The sequence below is a fragment of the Chenopodium quinoa genome, unplaced genomic scaffold (assembly GCF_001683475.1).
Source record: "Chenopodium quinoa cultivar QQ74 unplaced genomic scaffold, ASM168347v1, whole genome shotgun sequence".
In the NCBI taxonomy this organism is placed as follows: domain Eukaryota; kingdom Viridiplantae; phylum Streptophyta; class Magnoliopsida; order Caryophyllales; family Amaranthaceae; genus Chenopodium; species Chenopodium quinoa.
Window position 1 is genome coordinate 1,733,869 of NW_018744620.1, and position 10,858 is coordinate 1,744,726.

The window sequence follows — 10,858 nt, forward strand, 5'->3', positions numbered from 1 at the left end:
TTTTGTTTCATCAAGTATTAGATACAATAAAATCATATCGCTTTAATATGTTCAATTAGAATCAGTTTACACAATGTTCAATTAGAATCAGTTTACACATTAAGATCTATAATGGGAAAATACCCATCAACTTGCCTTGAAAAGTTAACTTTCAGACATGGGAAACTACAAACCAACTAGCAAATCAAAACTAAACATAGAATTAGCAACTTCAAATATTCATGGAAAGGTATAGTAACAAACACAAGCTAATTAATGCAAATATTCAGAAATTATCTAGTAGAAAGGGTCTACATCATCATCCTCTTCTTCTTTGATAATTTCATCTTCAAGTTCACTGTTAACCTCCATTTGATTGCTTTCACGAAACTAACCTTGCAAACATACTAAAGCTTAAACTGTTTTTGATTTTAATGAACAATGCGATGCCGAAACTGTCTTTCCCCCAATACTAAAAGCAGACTCTGAACCTTTAGTACTAACAGGAATAGTCAACAAATCCCGTGCCATCTTAGATACTACAAGATACTTCACAAAACTTTGATCCCAAAACTCCAAAATATTTAATTGTGAATTGAGATCTAAAGCATCATCATCTAGGTACATCTCAAGTTGTGACTTTCCTACTTGAGATCTTGTACTAGTACCAACAAAATGATCATAATCATCAAAGTAGTTTCTAGCTCCGGAAGTACTGGGAGGAAAAGGAGCAACTACCAAGGGTGGAGCCAGAGGGGTTGGTGGAGGCCCGGCCCTCTGTGGCCCAACTGCAGAACTCTTAATTGTTAGAACTGGCCCCCTTAAAATATTCATAGATAAATTAAATTTGTATGGTAATATTTATTGTAATTGGTAGCACGGATCCAAATCGCAAAATTGCGGTTTGTGATTTTTCAAACCGCACTAAACCGCAATTCTAAACAAACCGCACCGCAAAATACGGTTTGGTGCAGTGCGGTTTGCAATTTTTCCACAATTTTTTTACTGCACGATTAAAAAAGTAGTTTTATTTTGTGTTTATGAAGTTAATATGCAAATATTAAAACTCATTTTTTAATTCTTAATTAACTTATACTCAAATATTATGTCATACTGACTCTAAGTCTCTAAGAAGAAACAGAACTTGTCCACCTTCAAAAGTGATTAACAATTCTAGTAAAATCAAAATTCCTACTTACATCCAACATCAAAATAAACTAATAATGTTTAATATCTAAAACACAACATAAAACACTTGCATCCTACATCAACATAATGTCTGATGTCTTGAATTACAATACAATTATTTTCAGTAATCCAAGATGATCGTACATTGGTTCTTTTCACTTAAGCCACCATATAGCATACACCAACCTACATAAGCATAAGAAATTCACATATTAGTTAAATAATAATAATTTATTTTGAAATTCATACATTTTTTTTTTAATAAATAATCAAATTACCTCTAACAATGAAATAACATACGAGCTTTAAGCCTCATGCTATATCAATGATGGGTGGAGATAAACTAATCTTAGAGAGATCTACAACAAAAGAAGTGCATGTGTTATTTAATATGAAAGATAAATGATAAGCTAAAATAGTTGAATTATGTAGCTATAAAAGGGACATAACTACATACCACTTTCCAATTTTTCAATATCCTCCGTTGGCTCTTCAACATTAAGGGGTGATGCACGAAGCCAATCTTGACCACAAACAAGAGCTTCTACTATTTTAGGAGTTAATGAATTCCTAAATGAATTAAGTATTCTACCTCCGGTGCTAAAAGCACTTTCAGATGCAACCGTAGAAACAGGTATAGCTAATACATCACGAGCTATAAAAGAAAGAGTAGGATATCGTGCACCATGAGTTTTCCACCACTTCAAAATATCAAAATCATCCACATCCTCCTCTGTATCATCATCTAAATACTTTTTAGCTCTGTTTTGGCATCCACATCATCTTTTGTAGCTTTAAGTTTCTTGTATCTAGCCCTTATTATTCCCTTATTTCCTATACTAGGCTCACCATCTACTCCACAAGAAGTTGAACCCCCACTCAAAGTACTAGTTGAATTAGTTGTCACTTGTGAGCCCTTGTACTCATCATGCATATTCTTAAAGGCTTTCTTGACACTGTTGCATACATTTAAAGCTTCATTACTCTTATACATTTGACAAATCCCATAGTCAACACAATCCCATTTGTAACGAGGATCAAGTATTGCAGAGATAAACAACATTACATTTAGCCTTTTATGATCACCCCAATATTTCTCACACTTTTCTTTCATTTTCATAGACATGTTCTTAAAATTATCATCTGAACTAGCACAACATTCCTTTAAAAGACAATCCACATCAGAAACCTCATGAAATAAGCATTGGAAGTCACATATAATGAGCCAAAAACACAAACAGTCAAATTATAAAAAGCTTTCAACAATTTTAGCAGGTTCTGAACATGATCCCAATCATCTGAAATAGGTTTCCCTAACCCCTTTCCATAACCATCCACATCCCATAAATCATCATTATAATGTGGGTCTTCTTCATCATATCTCTTAAAAGGATTTACATATTTCACAGCAGTGCCTAATATCAAATAAGTCGAATTCCATCGAGTTGGAACATCAAGACACAACATACTTTGAGTTGAAATTTTCTCTTCCAAGGCACATTTTTTAAACCTTTCAACTCTATTGCAAGATGACCTAATTATCCTTACTGCATTTCGAACACGATGTACAGAATCATAAACCATTTTTAAAACATCATTCACAACCAAATTCATTATGTGAGCAATTCATCGTACATGCAAAAATTCTCCTCTCAAAACACTTGTCCCCTAATTGTTTATTCTTTTTTTCAAATAAAGAATAGTTGTATCATTAGAGCTTGCATTATTTATAGTAATAGTCATGACATTTTCAATACCCCATGAAAGCAAGCATTTCTCAATTGCCTTACCAATTGCTTCCCCTTTTTGACTTGATATTTGACAAAAATTCAATATTCTTTTGTTTAGTTTCCAGTCATTATCAATAAAGTGGGCAGTTAGGCACATATAATTGATTTTTTGCAAGGAAGTCCATGTGTTAGTTGTAAGACAAACCCTTCTACAATTGGTCTTTAAAAAAGTCTTCAGTTTCAATCTTTCATCCATAAACAACTCATAACGATCCCTAGAAACAATAAATCTTGAAGGCACATGAAATGTGTTCGACAACTATGAGCAAAAGTATTTAAATCCTTGCCGTTCAACAAATCTAAATAGCAGCTCATCTACAATTATCATATAAGCTAGTGCTTTTCTACACTTATCATAATTAAAAATCCAATTTTTCACATTTCCCTCAAGCTCTCCATCTTCATTTACAGGAGATTAGAAAGATAATTGAGTTTGCTTAGGCCTTGGATCAGTATGTTTGTTGTTTGGACTTTAGGAACCATTTCTTCAAGTGTGATCTATAAGTACTTGTGCCATTAACTTTAGGTACACATTTGTAAGACATACCACAATGTTTGCGCTTACACATTCCTTGCCCATGTTCAGTGTATTTGATGAAGTGATCCCATATGTCTGACATTTTGTTTTGTAGCCTTTCTCTTTTGTTTAGGTTGTGGCATATCCTCTTTCTCAAGAAATCCTTCCTCATTATCATCTTCAGCAAGGGGAGTCCCCACAGAACTTGGGCTACCTTCTGTACTTGACATCTAGGTGTCAAAATATCAAAAATAAATAAGTTGGAAGCAAAATCAATAAACATGATTTAATATTGTAGAAAAATGCTAATAAATTGAGAAAATAATAACTTACATTTCAAGACCCTGTACTTGACTCCGTTGTATGAGACGAACAAACTAGACCAAAAAAATTAATAAATTAGGTGCACAAAATTTAAAAATTACAGAGACTATACACAGATTAGTAGATTACTTACATAAAATTTATGATTTGTAAATTTGAGAGTTTATAAACAAAAATTTAAATGAAAAAAAAAAATCAAATTTGATACTATGTAATAAAACGAACGCTCATGACCAACTAACCATGTAAAACACAAGATTTAAGCATGAATATGATAGATTTCTAAACAAAGATTTAAATTTTTTTAAAAAAAGTACTACTTACTTCAGATTTCTTTGTGAATCTTGTAGTGGAGGCCGACAATTAGCAATATGGTTGCATGTGGTGGTCGATTGTCTGAATTTCAATGGTCTTGATCTCTAAGAAATTAAGATTTGAAGGAGAAAGAGAAGTAGAAATTGATACAGAGAGGAAGAAGAATGAGGGAGTGGAGGAACCGAGGAAGTAGAGAATTAGAGATGATGTCGGCTACTAGGTACAAGGTACTGCATAATAAAATCAATAACCCTAAAAAAATTTAAGATCTTTTATTTTTATATTTGTTTATAATAATATGTATTATAACATCGGTTTTACGGTATACGGTTTAAACCGCAAACCGCAATTTTATAATAATATGTATTATAACATCGGTTTTACGGTATACGATTTAAACCGCAAAACGCATTAAATTGCGGTTTGCGGTGCGGTTTGGTTTGAAATTTTTTGAAACCTCACCAAACCGCAAAATTACGGTTCGGTTTGCAGTTTGGTGCGGTCTATACTGCACTCTGCACGGCCCTAAGCCCAGTGGCAGAAAGTCAGGATCAACGGATGATACTTAGGTACAAACAAAGTTTAGGTTCGATTCTTGTTGTTTGCACTTCAACATTTCTTTTTTGTTAATATATTTCCCTGTATTTTTAATTGACAATATTGTGTAGCTTAATTTGATTCTTGGTTTTTTTTTTTTAATTTATTTTTTATATATGTTAATCTTATTTTTGGTGCAAATGACCACAATCACAATGAATAATACAAATGGGGGAAAATATCGTTGGTTTTGTATTAATTTGTGTAATGTGTGATTATTTTGATGAATAACAAAACTATGGGTTAAAGATATTTTGTTGAAATAAATTAATATTTTCTCCTTTTTATATTTAATTATAATTCGATCACAATGTTTTGAGTTTTGCAATATAATTATTAACATATTGTATTTATTTGACTATTAAAATCTTTGATAATAATTTGTATAAGTTATTAAAATGGGTTATCTAAAATATACATTGAGTTTAATCATAATACAACTAATAACATTTGATTTGTTATATATTAGAAAAAAAAAAAATTTATCAAAAAAAAGTAGTTAAAAATGTGGTCAAGGCTAATTTATAATAGCGCAAAAGAAAAAAGTTTGCGAGGGAAAACATATACTACGTACATAAAATACAATAATATTTTTGTTAATATAAGTTTCGGGCCCGTCGGATTTCAAATTCTGGCTTCGCCCCTGGCAACTACAATAGGTTAACTACTAGCAAATTGCAACTTATAGTCATCAAACATTGACTTCATAGTTCCCAACACCAAGTTAATTCATCTCGAGGCCTCTACACTTCCATATAACTTACTAAAACAATATTCTACAAATTTCACCTTGTACCTCGAATCAAAATGGTGGCACATGTCAAGTACAAATTATAATCCGACCAATACTTGTCAAAATTTTCAAGCATTGGTTTCACCATTACCTTTAAATAATCATAAGGACCTTTCTCCGCCTAAAGCAAACGGCGATGCACCATCTATGCACCTTTGAATTACACATTAGAAGTAGGATAATTCACAGTCGAATAAACATACAAGTAACCTCATAAAACAACTCCAAAAATTTGTGAATCACACTTACTTTTTTCCACTCATCCTCTAAAGGAATATATGATTGAAATGAAGCATGACTATAACTCAAGTGAAGAAAAAGATCTTTAAAGTAAAGAGAAGTGCCAAGCATTTTATACGTGGAATTCCAACGAACATGCATATCAAGGTTCAATTTCGTTTTTATATCAAGGTGAAATATCTTCTCCGCACAATCATAGAATTCTTCACTTCTATGAGAAGATTTGATGATCAACTTTATAAATGAACGAATTTTATCCAAAATTCCACTAATACAAATCAATCCTTTTTGCACAATAAGATAAATAATATGGGCACAACACCGCACATGAAACAATGTCTTACCACAACTTAACCCTCCTCTAATAGGAACAAGACGTCTCTTCAAACAAGATATCATCACATCATTATAAGTTGCATTATCAACGGTAATAGAGAGTATCCTATCATCTAATATCCATTGGCTAAGAAACATACAAATCTCATTAGTAATACTTACTCCATCATATGGAGGAGCCAAGGCCCTAAACCTAAGAATTTTTTTATGGAGTTTCCAAGAGTCATCAATAAAGTGAGAAGTGACACAAATGAAATATTGCCTAGTATGATTTGATTTCAATTATCAATTGTTAAACAAATTCTACCCCCAACATCAGACAACAAACCTTTCAATTTGTCCCTTTCCAATACATAGGTCGTCAATAAATCTCTCTTAGTGGTTGCACGGCTAAATGGTATAGACTTGGGGGTAGCTCTTTTCATCATTCTCCTAAATCCTTTTTCTTCAACCATAGTGAATGAATGACTGACCTCCTTCAACAATGAAATTAAGTATCTCTTTTCGAAGTTCATTCATGTCAAAAACAAAATTTTCTTCATCACTATCTTCCTCAAATGTAAGTCCTAGAGGCCTATTTGCAAACCTCTCTAAATGACGCTTCAAATGAGACGTACCGCTATCACGATGTGTAGATAAAATGGAATTACAATGTACACATTTCTCAATTCTCTCACCTTGAACTTTCTTCCCTTAAATAAGCTCTCTCCAAACTTTAGACCTCTTCTTTCTCTTTTGTTGCGGAGTGATGTATTCATTATATCCATCATCACGTGTCGTAGAAGTAGTAGTAGTAGTATCATCATCCATATTAAGGAACACACTGCACAATCAAAGATGACTTTTTAAAACAACTCTCAATCAACTAGAAAGGATTAAGATAATGTATTGTACCAATCTCAAATATAGAAAACAAATCTATCCAAAAATATATTAATACAAATTACTGTAGTCTATTGACAGTTAGAAATTCCACTGTAAATCGAGTAGATTACCACAAACCAAGATTAACCATTTTTAACTAAAAATTCAGATTACCAATTGGGCATATTTAATTAACAGGTAGAAACTTAAAACATATCTAATTAACATCAAAAAATTTAATTTGTAATTTTAAATACCAGAGTATCAAATTCAAACAACAATAACTAAGAAAAAGAATCAAAAACCAATTAAAAGAAATCTAATTAATTCAACCAGTCATCTATTTCACATTAAGCATCACATTTAGCAGCAGTGTCATGCAAATAGCAATTATAATATAAACCCTAGATTAGTCAATTCAATTTTTATGCACAATTCTTCATACATAACAATTATATCGATTATCCTGTTTGATTATCTAACATATGTCAAATTTCAATTTAGCGCAGTTATAGTTTTAAGTAACTAAAAATTTAGCAATCATGTAGAAAAATAATTGAAATTAACTGACCTCAAAGGAAAAACAAAGAAGGTCGCTAAATTGGGAAGCTTGAAAGCTCGAAATTGCTCATTAGATTACTCTGAGGAACTGCAAATATGCAAGAATTTGTAAATAAATTGAAGAACTTTAGGGTTTTTTTCTGTAGAACATCGAAAAGGGAGGAAAGAATGATATTGTAGATTGGTGTTTTTCTTCAGTTGTTTAATTTTTTAAAATAAAATTGGGTTTTTTCTTTCTAAGAATTTGGCCCTTTAATTTTTCTTTGATATTAATAGGATATCAATAAAAGCTCATTATTGACCCTATATCTTAAAGCCCTGTAGTGGCCCTATCCATTAAAACATTAAAGGGTTAAGACCCTTTAAATTTTGGCCGCCCGACCCTATTATTAATGGGCAACCCTGTCCAATAACCACCCCTATTCTAATATAGGATCAGCAATCAAACCATTTCCATTGAAGATGTAAAACTACACAGATCTGGAATTGTGTAATAAAAAACACATGTACTTGTAATTTTTTGTATAACTATATCAGTTTAATCTTATTGTACCAGAAGAAGATTACCTCCTTCCTGAATATTGTAGCATATGAACAAGAACTAAAGTCACCAATCATTACTTCTGCAGTTTTAGCTCTCACAGACAAATCATTCTTAAGTGACAAAATAAATCTACACAATAGCAGAAAGTTAAATAAGTTATATAAATGTATCAAGATGAGATTGAAATGCATCTATCAAATTATAAACAAGGTCATAGCAGTGTGTACCTTGGAACAGGCAGACAATAATGGTGGTGTAGTGTATCAATCTCCTAAAGAGAGCTCCCTGTTACAAGTATCTTTATTATTGCATGCATAGTTATGCTCATAGATAATCAACATAGCCAAGTATTATATGGTAACACTCAAGAAATATGTGAAACACTAATCAAAATGCAGACTACATCTTAAGCACAATACATGGATTGAAGTTGTTTCCTCATGGCGTTTGATCTTTCTTTTGAACAGATCAACACTTTGTTTTTATCTGGCCACATCAGAGGCAACACTAGCATTTCCATAAGAATTAACACGCTCTTGCTCAGATTTTTTGTCATCCTTATTTGTTTCTTCACCCGCTTCCTATAAGCAGAAATTACAACGAAGGCAAAGGAGGATTCAATATGCTAAGGAGCTACAAAAAGAGCTCATTCAATGGAAAAATCCACCCAATGAAAAAATCAAAAGAACTGTACACTATGCTCCAATCAAGGACCAGTTGATCATTTTCTACACTTAAATTTAAAAATAAGAAAACAAGTATAAGAACCGAACAATTAATCAAAGTATAGTGCAAAAGAAATAACTAGCCTAAGCTTTAATCTAGATAAATTTAATCACATACAAGTAATCAAAAAAGATTTCAATAGTAGAAAATAAAAGAAAAAATTACACATATACAACCAAGAAGGAAAAAGCACAAGGAGACTAATGTTGCTAATGATAAACTAGCTGTATATAGCCTAAACAAATATACTCCCTCCGTTTTTTTTTTAATGCATCACTTGGTGATGCGCAGAGCTTTAGAAGAGTAATATAATATTATGAGTGGGTGAATAATTTATCATAGTAAAAGTAATATGGAAACCATGAAAGAGAAAATATGTGAAATAAAGTAGATATTTTATTATTTAAGTGGGGATCATAGGAGAGAGAGAAATGATAAAACAATTTAAGTGGGGGTTTAAAGTAATGGAGAGAAATGATAAAATATAGTATAAAGTTATCAAAAATAGAAATGACGCATTTAAAAAAAACACCCATAAAAGGGAAGTGATGCATTAAAAAAAACAAAGAGGATATCCAAGTTGCATGTTTGTGGCAAAGATACTTTACCCGATGAACCAAACAGTTGATTGATGGATGTCTCCGCAGAAGATTGTGGACCAACGCAATAATGCTTAGTTGCGACAATTGGCAAATAGTTGGATTGTAAATTGTTGTTGTCTCGTAGCTTAGCTAATCCTTAAGTTTTACTTCCTCCGTTGTTTTTATTACTTGCTCCATTTCTCCATGCACAGAGTTTGAGGAGAAATAGTACAAAGTACTCACTCCATCTCTCCTTTATCTCATTCTCCTCCATTGAAGGAACTTATATACTTTCCCATCCATTATTGAAGAAGCTTGCAAGGTAATTTGTTTTTCAATCATCTCCACTATTTCATTCCATTGGTCTTTCATTCAATCTTCTTTCATTTTGATTTTTTGACAGAGAGAATTCTCCGAAGCGACTTCTGATTTTTTATATCATGCATGATGAATTTGAATGTTTGATTATATTTTTGTTATGATGCATGATGAATTTGAATTTTTGATCTTCTTAATTGAATTTTGGTTAATAATGATATTGTTAAATTTTGGTTAAGATTTGATTGGTAATTTTTTTAAATTTATTTAGATTGAAGAAACTCGGCGATGGCAGCAGGACAGGATAGATGGTTGGGAGGGATGGTGAAGGTTGTTCCATCAGGGGACATCTTGGTGAGTATGGGTATTGTTGCCCAAATTCATGACATTTTAGTAATTTGTGAGTTTTGCTTTCTCGTAATGTTTTTTTTTTTCTGTTTAATTTATGAGTGGGTGAATAATTTATTATATTAAAAGTAATATGGAGACCATAAAAGAGAAAATATGTGAGATAGAGTAGATATTTTTATTATTTAAGTGGGGACCATGGGAAAGAGAGAAATGATAAAATTATTTGAGTGGGGGCTTAAAGTAAGGGAGAGAAATGATAAAATATAGTATAAAGTTACCAAAAATAGCAGTGATGTATTTAAAAAAACACCCATAATAGGGAAGTGATACATTTTTTACAAAAAAAACAGAGGGAGTATATCCAAGTTTTATGTTTGTGGCAAAGATACTTCACCCGACGAACCAAACAATTGATTGATGGATGTCTGCGCAGAAGATTGTGGACCAACGCAATAATGCATAGTTGCGACAATTGGTGAATAGTTGGATTGTAAATTGTGATTGTCTCGTAGCTTAGCTAATCCTTAAGTTTTACTCCCTCCGTATTTTATTACTCGCTTCTTTTCTCCATGCACAGAATTTGAGGAAAAATAATACAAAGTAATAAAATATGAAGGAAGTGGGTTGGTGGAAGAATAAAGTATGATAGTTGGGAGGAGAGAGAATTGGAAATATTAGATTATGAAAGTTGGGGGTCTACTAGAAGGGAATAAACTAGTAAAATGTTGTGAAAGGTTTCCAAAAAGAGAAATGGAGCAAGTAATAAAATACGACTAAAATATGGCCACCAAAAAAAGTGGAGCAAGTAATAAAATACAAAGGGAGTATAAATTA

General features: G+C 31.9%; 2 long non-coding RNA genes across 4 annotated transcripts; both read right to left on the bottom strand.

Annotated features, from left to right (window-relative positions):
• Window positions 1-1,123: 1,123 nt before the first annotated feature.
• On the bottom strand, window positions 1,124-4,386 carry LOC110700168. 2 transcript variants are annotated; one of them, XR_002507159.1, is made up of 6 exons: window positions 4,123-4,382; window positions 3,808-3,851; window positions 3,505-3,704; window positions 1,625-2,123; window positions 1,446-1,526; window positions 1,124-1,353 (listed from the first exon to the last, which is right to left on the bottom strand). It is a non-coding gene; the product is annotated as an uncharacterized LOC110700168 (long non-coding RNA). The 2 variants fall into 2 exon arrangements; XR_002507158.1 differs by having other exon boundaries at window positions 1,625-3,704; window positions 4,123-4,386.
• A 1,737-nt stretch (window positions 4,387-6,123) lies between these two features.
• LOC110700169 lies at window positions 6,124-9,024 on the bottom strand. Of its 2 annotated transcripts, XR_002507161.1 has the most exons (5): window positions 8,468-9,024; window positions 8,276-8,333; window positions 8,072-8,177; window positions 7,515-7,592; window positions 6,124-6,902 (listed from the first exon to the last, which is right to left on the bottom strand). It is a non-coding gene; the product is annotated as an uncharacterized LOC110700169 (long non-coding RNA). The 2 variants fall into 2 exon arrangements; XR_002507160.1 differs by having other exon boundaries at window positions 8,276-9,024.
• Window positions 9,025-10,858: the final 1,834 nt, after the last annotated feature.